Below are 15,862 nucleotides of genomic sequence, written 5' to 3'. Positions count from 1 at the left end.
CTTTCCCAAGTCTATACCTCAGCATGGGTTTGTTATGACCCAAGTACGGGACTCAGCACTTAGTCTTATTAAATACGCTATTGGACTCAGCCAATTGATCCAGCCTATCCAGATCTTACCCTCAAGCTGATCAACAGTCCCACCTAACTTGGTATCATCTGCAAACTTACTGAGGGTGCACTCAATCTTCTCATCCAGATTGTTGATAAAAATATTAAACATAACTGGCCCTAATACTGAGCCCTGAGGAGTACCACTGGTGACTGGCCTCCATCTGGCTTGAACTCCATTCACTGTGACTCTCTGAGCCCAGACATCCAGCCAGTTCTTTACCTACTACACTTTTCCAAGCCATAAGCAGCCAGTTTGTCCAGAAGAATACTGTGGGAACCAGTGTCAAACACTTTACTAAAATCTAGGTAAACATCCGCAGCCTTTCCTTTATCTGCTAAACACATCATCTTGTCATAGAAGGAATCAGTTTAGTCAGGCAGGACCTGCCCTTCTTAAACATGTGCTGTCTACATCTGATCACTCAATTGTCCCGCATGTGCCATCTGATGACATTCAAGAAGATCACAGAATCACAGAATCACAGAATCTCTAGGTTGGAAGAGACCTCAAGATCATCGAGTCCAACCTCTGACCTAACACTAACAGTCCCCACTAAACCATATCCCTAAGTTCTACATCTAAACGTCTTTTGAAGACTTCCAGGGATGGTGACTCAACCACCTCCCTGGGCAGCCTGTTCCAATGTCTAACAACCCTTTCAGTAAAGAAATTCTTCCTAACATCTAACCTAAAACTCCCCTGGCGCAACTTTAGCCCATTCCCCCTCGTCCTGTCACCAGGCACATGGGAGAACAGGCCAACCCCCATCTCGCTAGAGCCTCCTTTAATATACTTATACAGAGTGATAAGGTCACCCCTGAGCCTCCTTTTCTCTAGGCTGAACAAGCCCAGCTCCTTCAGCCGCTCCTCATAGGACTTGCTCTCCAGGCCCCTCACCAGCTTCGTCGCCCTTCTCTGGACCCGCTCAAGCACCTCGATGTCCTTCTTGTAGCGAGGGGCCCAGAACTGAACACAGTACTCGAGGTGCGGCCTCACCAGAGCCGAGTACAGGGGGACGATCACCTCCCTAGCCCTGCTGGTCACAGTGTTTCTGATACAAGCCAGGATGCCGTTGGCCTTCTTGGCCACCTGAGCACACTGCTGGCTCATATTCAGCCGACTGTCCACCATCACTCCCAGGTCCTTCTCTGCCTGGCAGCTCTCCAGCCATTCCTCTCCCAGCCTGTAGCTCTTCTTGGGGTTATTGCGCCCCAGGTGCAGGACCCGGCACTTGGCCTTGTTAAACTTCATACAGTTGACCTCAGCCCATCGGTGCAGCCTATCCAGATCCTCCTGCAGAGCCTTCCTACCCTCAAGCAGATCGACACACGCACCTAGCTTGGTGTCATCTGCAAACTTACTGAGGGTGCACTCAATGCCCTCATCCAGATCATTGATGAAGATGTTAAAGAGGACCGGCCCCAGCACCGAGCCCTGGGGGACGCCACTAGTGACTGGCCTCCAACTGGACTTGGCTCCATTTACCACAACTCTCTGGGCCCGGCTATCCAGCCAGTTTCTAACCCAACGAAGCGTGCGCCAGTCCAAGCCAAGAGCAGCCAGTTTCTTGAGGAGAATGCTGTGGGAAACGGTGTCAAAAGCCTTGCTGAAGTCAAGGTAGACCACATCCACAGCCTTTCCCTCGTCCACCCAGCGCGTCACTTTGTCGTAGAAGGAGATCAGGTTCGTCAAGCAGGATCTGCCTTCCATAAACCCATGCTGACTGGGCCTGATCGCCTGCTTGCCCTTCAAGTGCCGCATGATGACTCCCAAGAGGATCTGCTCCATGAGCTTCCCTGGTACTGAGGTCAAACTGACCGGCCTGTAGTTCCCCGGGTCTGCCCTCCGGCCCTTCTTGTAGACGGGCGTCACGTTTGCTAGCCGCCAGTCAGCTGGGACCTCCCCCGATAGCCAGGACTGCTGATAAATGATGGATAGGGGCTTGGCCAGCTCCTCTGCCAGTTCTCTCAGCACCCTTGGGTGGATCCCATCCGGCCCCATCGACTTGTGCACATCCAAGTGCCGTAGCAGGTCACCAACCATGCTCCATGAATTGCTCCATGCATGATCTGCTCCATGAATTCCCCTAGCACCAATGCCAGACTTACAGGAATGTAATTCCCTGGATCTTCTTTCCTGACATTCTTGTAGATTGGAATCCCATTCACTAGCATCCAGTCAGCTGGGACCTCCCTGGTTAGCCAGGACTGCTGGTAAATTGTTGAAGGTGATGCATACTTCCATTGATCCTCAGGCACCCTGTATAGAAACCAAGGTGAATATTTTTTTAAAAATGAATTTAAGAATTGCTCAATTTATGGAAGTGAACATCAGATTTCAATTCATTGCTCATATTTTAATTTTTATTGTTATTGATGAGTGGTCCTTCACCAGTGAGCTATCTTCAGTGGCTGCACTGACTTGTGCTGTTCCCATTTTAACATAATCGCTTGCAAGACCTATCTTTAGGTCATCTCTTTATCTGATCCAGCTTTAAGAAGGCCCCCCTCAAAATTTCTGTGTTACAGTGTTGTTTTTTTTTTTTTTTAAAGCCAGAACTCTTCATCGATCCAGTTTACAACATGAGCTACAAATGAGATGCCATTGCTGAAGTACTAGTGTACTATGCACAGGTGCGGGGTTGCATACAACCTATTTACAGCTTTTCTTGAGCTAAAATAATGTAAAACTCCTTAAAAGAAAGTAAAAGGAAACCAAAAGATTTATATCAAATTTATCTGACTTAAAGCATAGATGTACAAATGGAAAAGTATTGAAACATGAGGTTCCAGGCCTATTAAGGACTGTCACACTCAGATGAGGCTGCTTTTGTCTTCAGCATAGAGCTAGTTGGTTTCCATTAGTGGTGAGGACTCTACACAGTGGATTGTGGATGCAAACCTAATACACAAGTTTTTCAGTGTAATAACCAGAGCTCAAATGGGTAGCAGGTTTCAGTAATCAAAGTGAAATTTCTAGTCTGTGTTCTATTAATTACTGGAAGAAAAACACAAAATTTGAAAGAATTACTCAGTATATTCTTGCCTTGAATGCTGTAATATCACTTTCATGGTCAAGCAATGCAAGGGAGGGAGAGTGGTTCATCTGAGAGAAGAAATCAGAGACACTGCACATCTGGCTTGTAGAACACTGTTGCAGGATAAGAAAGTTTGATAAGAAACATTTACAGTTTTGTTTCATGTCAGAGTAGAGACACTGCTGGGAAGAAGTGCATCCTATTGGCATAAAACTTGTTATCCTGTGGGAATCTATAATAATGTCACACTATGAACAAAGTTAGCAGGTTCCATAATAATAATTAAGGTCTGACTTCTGTTTCTGAGACTGGTTATTTTAAGTGTCTTATGTTTTTTTGGAAGAAAAAAACCTGGCTTTTGTTTATTTTTAAAGATTTATTGGCTCTGTTTTCAAGTAAACAAGTCAGTTTATTCATCCTGAATACTTTAGTATCATCAGGGGCTCCATTGTTTCCCATTGCAAATTTTGGAAGCACCATCTCCAGAAATTTTCAAGAGTCTCTTGTGCCTCTTGTGTGCTGAAGCAATTGTACAAACACCACATGCACTTCTGCTTTGCTATGGCAATTATTTGCTCCATATCACCCACCTCCAACAATGCTAGTGTTCTTTCTTCCTCATGCCCACACAGATTTGTGTATTCTCATGAAATGCACCATCAAATAACAAGCAGAATTCAGTGCTAGAAAAATTATGACAGAGTCCACAATGGATACAGAGACACATCTTTTTTGTTGTAGGACAAAAAAGAAAAACAAACAAAATGTTTTGAGGTTTGAATTAAAGTGTCCTTCTCATTAACAGTTATGCCACCATGAAAACAAACAACCAAACTAAAAGCAAAACAGTTTCTAGCTGAAAAAGAACAAAATACTGTGCATATATATAGTTGTCATGGTGTGCACACTGCTAAAACTTTATTTTTAGTGATTAGCTTGTTTGTAATGGAGTTTGAAATAATGTTAGGTATAGTACGAAAAATCTATGGCCAATTTAGTCACTCAAGCAGGGATAGAAATCTTCTTGTTCAGGCTGCAGTGGGAGATAACTTGCCACAAGATGCAGTGATTGGAAGTCTGCAAAGTCTATGCTTCAGTGACTTTTGGAACAGACAAAAGCAGTGCATGAATTCAGAGGGGAGCACAAAGGAGGTAAAGGCACTCACCAGCAGTGACAGACTTTGGAATTTAATAGGGGATTGTTCTCTTCTCCCACTTTTGAAAAGGAATTCTTGGAATATGTATTAATTGCCTTAAAGCCCAACGACTGTCTCAGGGTAGGGAAAGTGGAGCGGGTCCCAACTGGTACAAGACTGGCAGCCCATGTGTGGTTGCTGGGTGACTGGACAGTGTAGAAACAATGATGTATATATCAATAAGATCAGTGTGCTGACAGACTTGGAACATGGTAAGAATGTTTTCATGGGTTTCATCATCAAAGATGAGTACATATTAGGCATTCAATGCTTAACAAACAATCAGAAGATGGATTTGAAGTGCAGGACAGTATTTTATTATTTGCATAAGCAGACGGCTCAATCCGAATCTCTTTAGGCTTTCCTTTGCTCTTTTCTGCTGACCCTGAAGAAATCCCAGAGTAGCCCTTCCCAAAAACACATGCATTGCAGTTGGTCTGCTTGTATCTTGCAACACAAAGTAGAGTCAAGCATGATCTGGGAAAAACAAATGAACTTTGAATGGAAAATGAATGATTCTAGGAAGCAGATAATATTAGGATATGGTTACACGTTCTCCCAATCCCCAGCCTCAGAAGGCTATGCATTAAGTGCATGCCTATCCTATATCTGAAGTCTTTACTTCTAAACTGCCATAATGACTCTACCATTTTAATAAATCAGCCAACACCTACTTCTTGGAGGTATAACTCTTCGTTTTAGGAAATGGTAAAACTGATCTCATACAATGAAAATAGCACATACCTGAGCACAGGGAGGTGAGAACAAGAGAGAAACATAGAACATGACAAAAAACTTACATTTTTTTTATTAATTTTATTATTATTTTTAATTTTTATATGATATTTACTTCAGGTATGTCCATAACACTTGCTATGAAAGCTGAAAAGTTTGAAAAACTGTTATCACTGTGGGAAAAAAAAAAAAAAAAAAAGGAAAAAAATATGATTTGCTATTTCAGAGATTCTTTTTAATATAAGTGGGTTGTGCTTTTTATAACACTGTTCTGCAGAATACTGAAAGTTCCTAACATATCTGTAAAAATGATAACAAAATGTCTATACACTGTATATCGAGAAATACATATGTTGCAACTTCAAATATGCATTTTTGTATATACAATAAAAATAACCTTTTATACTTTTGCACTTTTTTTTTTTGCCTTGGTAACATTAATTTCTAAATGACTTTTATTTTTTTATTTTTTTTTCAGAAATGAGGAAAATTAAGAAAAATATATCAATTTAAAATCTGGAAAGCAAAATTCACTTATCATTATAGAAAACAGCAATCGGCTCAAATGCACAAAAATAACTCAGGCAGTTATCTCTCACCAGCTTGCACACTCTACTGATATATATCGTTTACTACTTTATATCCATCTGCCAAACCCACCTGGGTTTCATATGGGGCATTTGCTAGCTCTGTTAATGATAAGCTTCACTCTATTCCCTATCATCCTCTCAACACTTTCTGAAAAAAAAAAAAAAAAGGAAGAAATTATACAGACTGTATTGTGTCATAGTGTGTTAATCTAAATACTACATTAAGCGAAGAGCATATTAAAAAGTATGTCAGAGAGTGTTTTCTTCTCATTATGACCCCCAGAATGAGTCAGGTAGAAGTCATATAATCTACAGTCAAAAGCCAAAAATAGATGGATGGTGGGTAAGGCAGAATAATATATATATATATATATTTTTTTTATGAAGCACTTTTCAGGATGAAGTTATCTCCAAGCACTTGCAGAAATACTACAAGTGCTAATATTTTAGTGGATTTGTTGTAGTAGTATTTAAGGCCTGCTGGAACTGGATAATTAGAGCATCACAGACCATCTTTGGCTTACAGGGAGCTTCAGGTCTGCAGAGATAATGCCGGGAGAGTGGAAAGTTCCCTGTCATGATCATGCAATGTGAGGGACTACCTTGTCCTCCAATTTCTCTAAGGCCCAGATGAACCAGGAGTCTTTACCCAAGTAGGTAGCATCAGCGCACATTTTATTCTCATTCAAACCAACAGTGTTCAAACATTCTCTGAAAGTAACCCATGCTTAACAGGTTTCATGAACAAGAACCCCAGCTCCAGAGAAGCACCCACATGTGCAAACTGCACAGTGTTTGGGAAGCTGTGGCAGACAGCAGACAGGTGAGTAATACACTCTCACTGACCTGGAAAAAGTCTATACGATTTCCCTTCTCTCTGACATGCTATGTCTTCCTTTTGCAGGAAGCTGAACTTGGCAAGTCACAAACTCCAGCAGAATGGAGATGCACAGCACTGCCTTCAGGACGCAGATAAAGTGGCAAGGAGCTGACCAGCTACTTGGTCATTTCTACAGGCTGATACACAATACAGTATTGTTTCATTTGAGAGAATCCCTGCTTACTGTAGGGAAAAGCCCTTCCCTACTTGATTGCATCAAGTTTTGTTTGTTTGTTCTTACCAAAGCATTAAAGTCACCTTCATTCTGTGAAGATAACAGAGCAGAAGACAGAGACAAGGCCAGCACTGCTCGCTAGTGCAGCAAGAAAAAGTAAATTGCTTTCTTTTAGGGCAGAATTTCACACAGATGGTGCACAGGTGTTTCCTGTACATCATAGTAATATGTGAGTAACACACAGGGAAATTAGTAGGGTGGTTCATGTCCATGAGGTTGTCCCCTTCTTATGGCTTTTTGTCAGACTTTAGTGACTAAAAGTATGTCTTAAGCTTGTCAGCCTAAGTCCTGCAATTTCCCATAGCTAACAGTCAGGAATCCTTCCCAAACTCAAGGGCTGAAAAGGGATTATTCTAGACATTATCAAGTAATTGACTTTCAGCTTTTTTACTTTACATTTTGACATTGAGCTCTGAAATAAGTAAAGCTGGAAACCATTTCTGTGTTACATGAAGGGTAAAAGAAAGAGATAGTATCCCTTCAAACAGGCTAGGTGTGTAAGAGATGGCTCTATCAGCTGAAGATCAGCAGTATCAACTACAAACTTCTCCTTCAAAGCTAATTTTCCAGTCTCCCTGGAGAAGATTGGTTGTGTACACATTCCTCTCCAGGCACCTGCACAGGATGTGGGCACACTCAAGGACAGGAAGGCTTTCTGTTCCCCAAACATGCAGGTGTGTGCAAAGTCAGGCGTCAGCTCTGCATTTTCAGGATCATTTCATATTGCACACGCAGTGCTGTTTTGCTGGATGTCAGCAATCTGAAGCTGTTTTCTCACTGATAGAGTTGTGGTAAATACGACAGTAAATGGACGGCTCTGATGGATGGTTCCCCTCCAGCTCTTTCAAGATGGGGGATTATCAGTGTTCTCTGCTGCATTCTCCAAACCACAGCCAAGAAGGGAGGGTTTGGTGAGCACACTCTATATTGCACTTTAATGTGGCTGAGAAAGAAGTTATTTTTATTTCATTAACAGAAACATGAGCCAAATAATAAGAAGTAAGGCAACTGTTGATGGCTTACTGTTTTCCAGGTTGGTGCTTATTTTGGTATTTATATCATAGGATAATTGTTGACTTGCCTCCATGAGCAAAATGAAGTGACCAGCAGAGACAGACAAGATCATGTTAAAACTCAAATAAGGAGAGACATGTCAAACAGTAAAAAAATGTGAAGCAGACAAGCTAAGTATATTTAAAGTCATAAGCAATTAGTAATTAAAAGATAAGATAAAACAGAAATAAGGAGTTTGCAATATAATTCTTATCTGGTTCTTGTAATTGCTTCTAAGCCTGAGGCTGGTGTTTGGGGTCTATTTCTTTTCCTAATCCTACCAAAGTAAAATTTAATCCTCCCGAGTAGGTCATTTAAAGTCTCATCTATGTGAAGACCCTTAAGTAAATATCACAGAATCACAGAATAATCTAGGTTGGATGAGACCTTCAATATCACTGAGTCCAACCTGTGACCTAACACTAACGAGTCCTTCACTAAACCATATCACTAAGCTCTACATCTAAACGTCTTTTAAAGACCTCCAGGGATGGACTCAACCACTTCCCTGGGCAGCCTATTACAATGCCTAACAACCCTTTCAGTTCTTCCTAATATCCAACCTAAATCTTCCTTGGTGCAACTTTAACTCATTCCCCCTTGTCCTGTCACCAGGCACACGGGTCACCAGGATACATAGGTGCATATTGTCAAAGTCATGTATTTGGAAGCAAAATAGAATGCTGTTTAGACATTCATTTATTTATTTATGCTGCTTCTTCATATTTTTACTTATATTTTGATTATGTAAATCAGGGGTACTCTAATCCCAGGAACAATGAGGGTCAGATGGACCTTTCTGGGCCCTCCAACTGAGCACGTGATATTCTTCCCCTCAAAGCTGCAGCTTCTGGCATTGTCTGGCACTGACATTCACTTGGTGCTGCTGCTTCAGGAGAAAGGAATTGTTTTTGAGGAGGTAAGGGAAAGTGCCTACACTCCCTCCCACAGGTGACATCAGCAGCTTTACTCCATGTGCTGACTGTGTCTACAGCAGGAGATGTCTTTCAGCTGTTTTCATTGCTTCTGATGCATGAATGCTGATTTCATTGCTTTTCCAGGCGAAAAAAAGCCCTCTGCCTTGGATGAGGATGTTCGGTGGGCCACCATCTAACCAAGGTAACAAGACCAAAGGTCCTTCCTAAAAATGTGGTATTAAAAGAAGACAGTGTATTGTGTTGAGTTATACTGAAACTGTGAAGATGGAAGACCAATTTGATGACTGTCTCCTAAAACAGAGCAAACCCAAACAGAACAATGTAAAATATCACATCTAAATGATACCTATGTTATTCTTCAGGAAATCAGTAATCACCCATAAAGGTATAACATAGAAAAACTGTGATATGCTAATGGTGTTTTAATACAGAGGATTTCAAAAGAAAAATACCATTCCTTTAATCATTAATATTATTTTAGGAGGAATAAATGGCTTTACTTATTGTGAAAAAAAAAAAAAAAAGAAGAAAAATTCTGAATTTTGTGTCCCTTTTCCTGGTCCAACCAAACCCCTTTCTCTTAAAAGCAGGGAGAAAAAAGTGAACAGAACTTGTCAGAGATGCTTAGGTTTTAAATCAATAGTTGAATAAAAGCCTACTTTTGATATATTATTGATATATTTTGATATATATTTATTGTATAGCTCAGTCTCACTGGTTGTAAGTCTTGAACTGGGGATGAGAATAAAACTAGATGCAGTCTTTCAGCTATAACCCTATCCAAAATACTTTAGAAATACCTACTATCAATGCAAAGCAATCCATTTTGAAATCCAGAGAAGGTTCTTCAGAAACATTTTATGACCCTGAGAGGTAACTCATCTCTGGCAGGGATTATTTAGTAGTATCTAGACAAAGTTAGAATTGTATCAGAGGAAGGGGAATCATCCCAATTTTACCTTCAGTTTGGCAATGAAATTATAACAATCATAAATTGCTCCCAGCTGTCCCTGAAATCTCCCCTTCAGTACATCACTGTAGGGAAGACAACAAGTTCTGCAACAATCAATCCCTTTTATATCTCTCTACAGACACATAGGCATTGTACTGGAGCTCAAACTATGTTGCTGGCTGCAAAAAGATGACTGGTAAATCAAATACCCAATTAAATCACTCATATACTATCCACTACCTTCATTTAAGCAAGGGAGCTATTCTTGAAATACTTTCTTCACTTTTTACCAAATGTATATATATAAACCAGGAGTTCCTTCTTAATGTTTCTAACCTCTATGCACCTCAGATATTTACTCTTGTGTACCATTTCTCTCATTGTGTGACCTACAGGTTGCCTCCCCCTAATTCCTTTTTGTTTGTGATCCTCTGTAAAGTCCTCTTTCCAGGTGCCCTCTATTCAGTGTATGCTTACCTCGGTCACTGGACATCATCATTACTTCCTTGCTCAGAGTGCTTTTTCTGATTCCTACACTATGGTACTTTCTGGACTGAATGGATCTCTGTCTGTCAGTGATCAAAGCTGTCAGTTGCTGTTTATTTCCTCACCTCCTCAATTTGGCTCCTGGGAGGATGTTTCAACAGACGTTTTAGAGAGATGGAAAAAAACAATGTCCTATTAAACTAATGACCCTTGGCTATACTATCTACAAATGAATGCAGGCACAGACAATTGCCCAGTTTTGTACTGAGGTTGTGTATGCATATTTTTGATATCAATACTCTCTCTTTTTTTTTTTTTTTTTTTTAATTTCAAAACTCTTATGCATATTGTCTAGCTATAAAATGTATGCATATAACATCAAAAAAAAAAGTGTATTATTTCCACTTAACAGTAATTATCCCAATGTAACTATGCTACTCCACTAATTATTTTTGCTTATTAAGAATATTAACAAAGTTCATGTCCAGATTTTCTGGTAGAAAGCACTGGTGGCTCTTCTGTTTATTCTTTTCAGAAGGCTTCTGTAAAGAATTTCTGAAGCCTTTTTATTACGTTAGTTTTTGTTTGTTTGTTTGTTTTGTTTTGTTTTTACAGAATCAAAAATCTGGGATAAATTTGTTGTGACTAGCTATTAGCAAACAAGATTTTCTATTCAGAACAGCAATAAGCTCTTTCTTTTGGATAACATAGCTGTAGTGTTTCACAAATTCAACTCCATCTTCATGTCCTACGATCACCGCACTAATCCCAAATATTGCTGGTGATTTTTACTAACAAATGGTTTCTCCACTATCAACATTCTGCTTAATAGGTTATATTTAATATATTTAATATATTTGCATTACACAAATGTTGAGAGGACTTTTTAAAAAAGACTTTTTTTACTGTATTGGATGAGGGATTTTGGAGACCATGATGGAGGAAAAAAAAAAAGTGGAAAGACCTTGAGAAAGAGAGAAAAAGAAAGATAAAGAACATTTTTTTTTTTTTTTATGTCATTGAACAGAATAGCTGACTAGGAATACATGAAGAGCTGTTCAGGATGAGATTTTAGCATGAACAGAAAAACAATGGTCTGAAAGAGAGACACAGATCTTTGCACAGAAACAGCAGTTGAATATGTATTTAAAAGAGGGGAGAGGAGAGGAAAGGATGGGGGGTGGGGAGGGGAGGAGATTTCTAACGACTTGTTGGACTCTAAAGAAGGCTGAAGGTGACTGCACTGGGATGCTCTAAAGGAAAAACAAACAAACAAACAAAACACACAGGAAGAGTAAAAACTTACCAGTTAAAAGAAAGGTGAGGGCTGACGTTGGGTCAGCATGAGGAGAAAATACTAGGAGTGTAGACTAAAATGTCAAAAGTACTGGAATCATTAAGAGCAGATCCAGTAAAGCCTAAGAAATGAGGAGAGGGAAAGAGGAGAAAGAGATTAAAATGAAAGAACAACTCTTCACAGTTAATGTTGAGAATATATTCAGTATTTTTAAAATTGAAAGGAGGCAGAGAGATTAACAGTTGGAGAAGCAGGGGAGTTCACTTGACAGTTTTTAAAATTTATTTTTATATGCATTAAAATTTATTAAACAAGAAGAAACTTGAAGCATATTTTTATTTCTAGAAGAAGGAACTATAAGATACAGGGAAAAAGAGGCTATGATAAAGTAGTGAAGGATGAGAGTAGCCACACTGGAATTTGGAAAACATGGTCAGACAGGGCCGTAAAAATGGAAATGTGAGGACGCAAGGTATCAAATGCTGAGGAGAGTGGACTAAATCATCTCTGTCTGTGAAAGAAAAACATAGGAGCTGTGGTTAAAGGGAATGAGAAAGGGAAAAAACTCAAGCCATACTGTGTTTGCTAATTTTTCTCCTGGAAGAAATCATCCACATTACCGGGAAAGACACAGAAACTTTATTGTAATAACCGATTCCTCATAACACTTTGTAATACATATAGCATATAATAAAGCAAAACACTGTGAACTGCAAAATTATCTCTAAAAAATATAGAGAAAACAAAGGTTTTATTGGATTGATCAAAAGCTTGTGCAGGTGATCTAGCTAAAATTACCCTTGTTTGGATAAACACTAGTAAAATGTGCATTAAAGTATAAAACACAGGTCATTATTCACTGTTTCCAAGGCACTGTTCATACGGAAAAGCAAATGAGAGATCATGAGAATGGTTTAAGCATTACTGTTGATTCATGCCAAATTAGGTTTCTAATCTGTGCATACAGCTATTATTATTAAAACAAAACATTTATCCTCTTGAGTACTCTATTGCTTTTTCTGACTTCAGATGATGTCCTGTACCTACCAGTGCTGTGCACCCATCTTTTAATCTGTGTTTTTTGGCACAATTTCTTGTTTGTTGAGCAATAGATTGATACACTCGCAAGGAATAAAAGAAAGTGCTTTGCAGTACTAGCATACATGCTGTGGTATTTTGAATACACTGGAAATACCAGCTAATGATAACAGGTTGTAATGAAATCTTTCAGGGCTGTAAGGCTGAATGGAAAAAAAAAAAAAATTAAAAAAAATCTCCCTCTAATTTGTAGTGGGGAGGACTATAATAAATGTTTCTGTACCTCAGTGTGTTTGCATGCATTCAGTGTGTATAGGAGGTAATGTTTAAAATGATAGTTGCATTTGGCCTAACCATTTACAAACTGAAGATGCTTCTGAGACATTTCTGCAGCCGGTTACCATTTTATATCTTTTATCAGGGGAATATTTTGCATGATAGCCTTGTCTTCCTCACACAAAGGACAATAATTATGCAACAGAGATGAATAAAGCAGCTCAGATAAGGAGTATATCAAATTCATATCCTGTGCTACCTCAGAAATCTGATAGGAGATTGAATTTATTTCCACAATACAGATCACAGTTACAAAAAGCTTTTCAGTCACTTCTGGACAGAGTTAGGACACTGGCTCATGAGAAAAGTTACAGCAAGCTAAACTATAGCATGATTTTAAAGCCTGTCAGCTTCAAGGGTTGCTTCAGTGGATGATTCAGTGCATGGTCTTACCACAGAGAAAAGGCAAGGTAGGTCACCCAGCTTTTATTGAAGAGTAAAGTAAGCTTCCTTGTATACAGGCAGTTCTCACAGACTCTACACGTTTTACTTCTCAATAAGCTAATTGTTTGTTGATACCACCAGTCTCCTGTGCTGCTAACAGTTAACATTCTATCTGCATTTCTTCTTTATGTTGAAAATAAAAAAGGATCAAAAAAGAATCATTAAAACAATAATAGCACCCTTAGAGAAATATAGTCATGCATACTCACCTAGACAATAAAACTGGATGTAGAAGGTGGTCTTATTAGGAGCTCAGACTAGATGGCCTTTCTGATACCACAGCCAATTCTAATTAGCAAAATGTTTACTCTGAAGTGTCTAGTTCAGCCCTGGAAGGAGATTCATCTACAGTCTTCATCAGATCATTCAGGTCTATTCTTGCATGTTTGGCCTGGGTCCTAATTACATAAAAATCTTCCCTCATCTGGGGACTCACCACCTTAATTCTCCTCCTGTAAAACACAACACCCCCCCACTCGATGAGCTCCCTAAGAGTTGAAAAGTTTGATTGTAAAGCCATTTTGTCTAGGAACTCTTGAAGAGTACAGTTAGTATCTCCAGACCCTGGGGAAGAAGATTTGTTCTCGGACATAGTGTAGCACAGAGCCCTGTGATTCAGGGGTACATAAACTGGACCAGGCTTCTGGTAGCATTCTCTCTGTACCCTCTCCAAAGGTGTCCAGCCCTCCATTCGGACTACAGCACAACAGGTCTCACAGTCATCAGCATGAGGTCACCCGTTCATCTCTTTCTAATTCTATTTCTCTTCCTAATTCTAATACTTGGAAGTTGGCTTAAAACAATGAGCATGAGGTTTTACATTCCTTTCCACCATCTATTTTTAGCTTTCACTATCATAACATGGAGTATTCTCAGCATTCATACAAATGCCCATTTCCCCACGGATTTTTGCTAAACTTTTGGCCTTGGTGGTATCTATTGTCAGTGATTTATGAAGTTTAATTGCACATTGTCTGCTCTCTCCCCCCCCCCTTTTATGCATTTTCAATTGGCTGCCTTCAAATTTAATCAAGTGTACTAATCTGCCACTGTATTATTTTAGAATAGCTTATCCTTTCTGAAATTCTTTACTGTCCCTCTGGATTTCAATAAAATCTAAAGAAATTCATGTTATCTGTAAATTTTAGTATCTCACTGCTTGACCCCATTTCTGGATAATTAATAAATACATTAAATCATTCCTTAATCTCTGATGCAGCCTTAAAACCTTCTGTTGCTAGTGGTTTATTATCATGCGTCTCCTGCTTTCTGATTCTTAGCTACTTTTGAAAGCATAACAATACTTTGCAACTTTTTCCTTGTTGTTCACAGCTGCATTGTATCCAATGAATTTTCACAAGCAATGGTAAATGTATTCTCTTGAAACTTCTGTATTCTTCTCAGGGACTTTGTCAATTTTTCAAAGGAGGGTTAATTAACTGGTAGTTTACACTAACTTTGGACTTTGAGTATAAAATAGCTAATGTATGTCTCACAAAAGCACACATATACATCACTTCTTAAGCTTTGCATTCACTGGTCTTTTGGAAATTTCCATAGAGCTATTAGGATTTTTATTTTCCTCAGTCCTTGAGAGAAAATGTGTTTGTCCTTTAATTCGTTTGAGAAGGGCCCTGTATGGGCCAGTTTGGGAATGAGCATCACAGAACCCCATCAACAAAATGTCTTTGAAGCAAGAAAATTTTAAATATCTATCTTCTAAAGTGTTTTTGTTTGTTTGTTTGTTTGTTTGTTTTTTGTTTTTTTTTTTTTTTTTAATTCCTCTGAGTTTCTCTTAAGTAATTCTTCTCTAAGTAAGAGTTCTTTGAAGCCTAGTCTCCCATGTGCAGTTACAGGGTCCACCTGTGCATCCATCCACACAGAGAAGGGTTGGTGTGTCAATCTGATGTGCTACACTTACATGAAATCATCATCAATAATAATCACGTAATGAGGTATTGCATTTTGTATGAAACTAGAAAAAGAATCAGACCTGAGTTTCACTGTTATTCTTTTTAAAAGTTTTACATTTTACAAAAGGTGGGGCAGACAACCATTTTCCTGTGAAAAAGCACGTCCTCCCCAGTATACTCCCAGCATTTTCCAAACCATTGTCTTTTCATACAGTTCTCAAATAGCCCTGGGAAATAAAATATGTTATTACTTTTTCACTCTTCCCCTTGTTCAGAATGTTACTAAATTAAAAAAAAAAAAAAAAAAAAAAAAAAAAAAAAAGTTTATAAAGGACAACATGAAAACCAGTAAAGAATTAAAAAAATTATCTGTTATCTAAAAAGACATTTTTTCCTCTTCAGTTTAAAATGCTCAGACAAAACCTGTATTAATTTTAAATTACTAACTTGAGAGAGAAATGTAATAAAATGTTTTGCTAATGCTTTGTTATCCTTATGGTTTCAACTCCAGCTCAAAAATGCAATTAATTCTGTAACTTACACTCTGTGGCGGATGTCATTCAAGCTGCGACAGCTTATTGGGTAGTTAAAAGGATAAAATCAAGTAGTCATTCTACT

At 38.9% G+C, this 15,862-nt stretch overlaps 1 long non-coding RNA gene across 5 annotated transcripts in view; it reads left to right on the top strand.

Moving 5' to 3' along the window:
• The window catches only part of LOC101791220 (uncharacterized), a 43,004-nt gene extending 27,985 nt beyond the window's left edge, over nucleotides 1-15,019 (top strand). Inside the window, exons 4-9 of one of the 5 annotated variants that reach the window (XR_011808553.1) lie at nucleotides 2,667-2,747; nucleotides 6,199-6,325; nucleotides 6,577-7,698; nucleotides 7,852-8,759; nucleotides 8,902-8,959; nucleotides 9,870-15,019. This is a non-coding gene — a long non-coding RNA (uncharacterized lncRNA). The other 4 variants (XR_011808554.1, XR_011808555.1, XR_011808552.1 and 1 more) reach the window with 4 other exon arrangements.
• The last annotated feature ends 843 nt before the right edge of the window (nucleotides 15,020-15,862 follow it).

This window comes from Anas platyrhynchos, chromosome 3 (assembly GCF_047663525.1).
Source record: "Anas platyrhynchos isolate ZD024472 breed Pekin duck chromosome 3, IASCAAS_PekinDuck_T2T, whole genome shotgun sequence".
NCBI classification, from domain to species: domain Eukaryota; kingdom Metazoa; phylum Chordata; class Aves; order Anseriformes; family Anatidae; genus Anas; species Anas platyrhynchos.
This window is presented reverse-complemented; position numbering and strand designations above follow the sequence as displayed.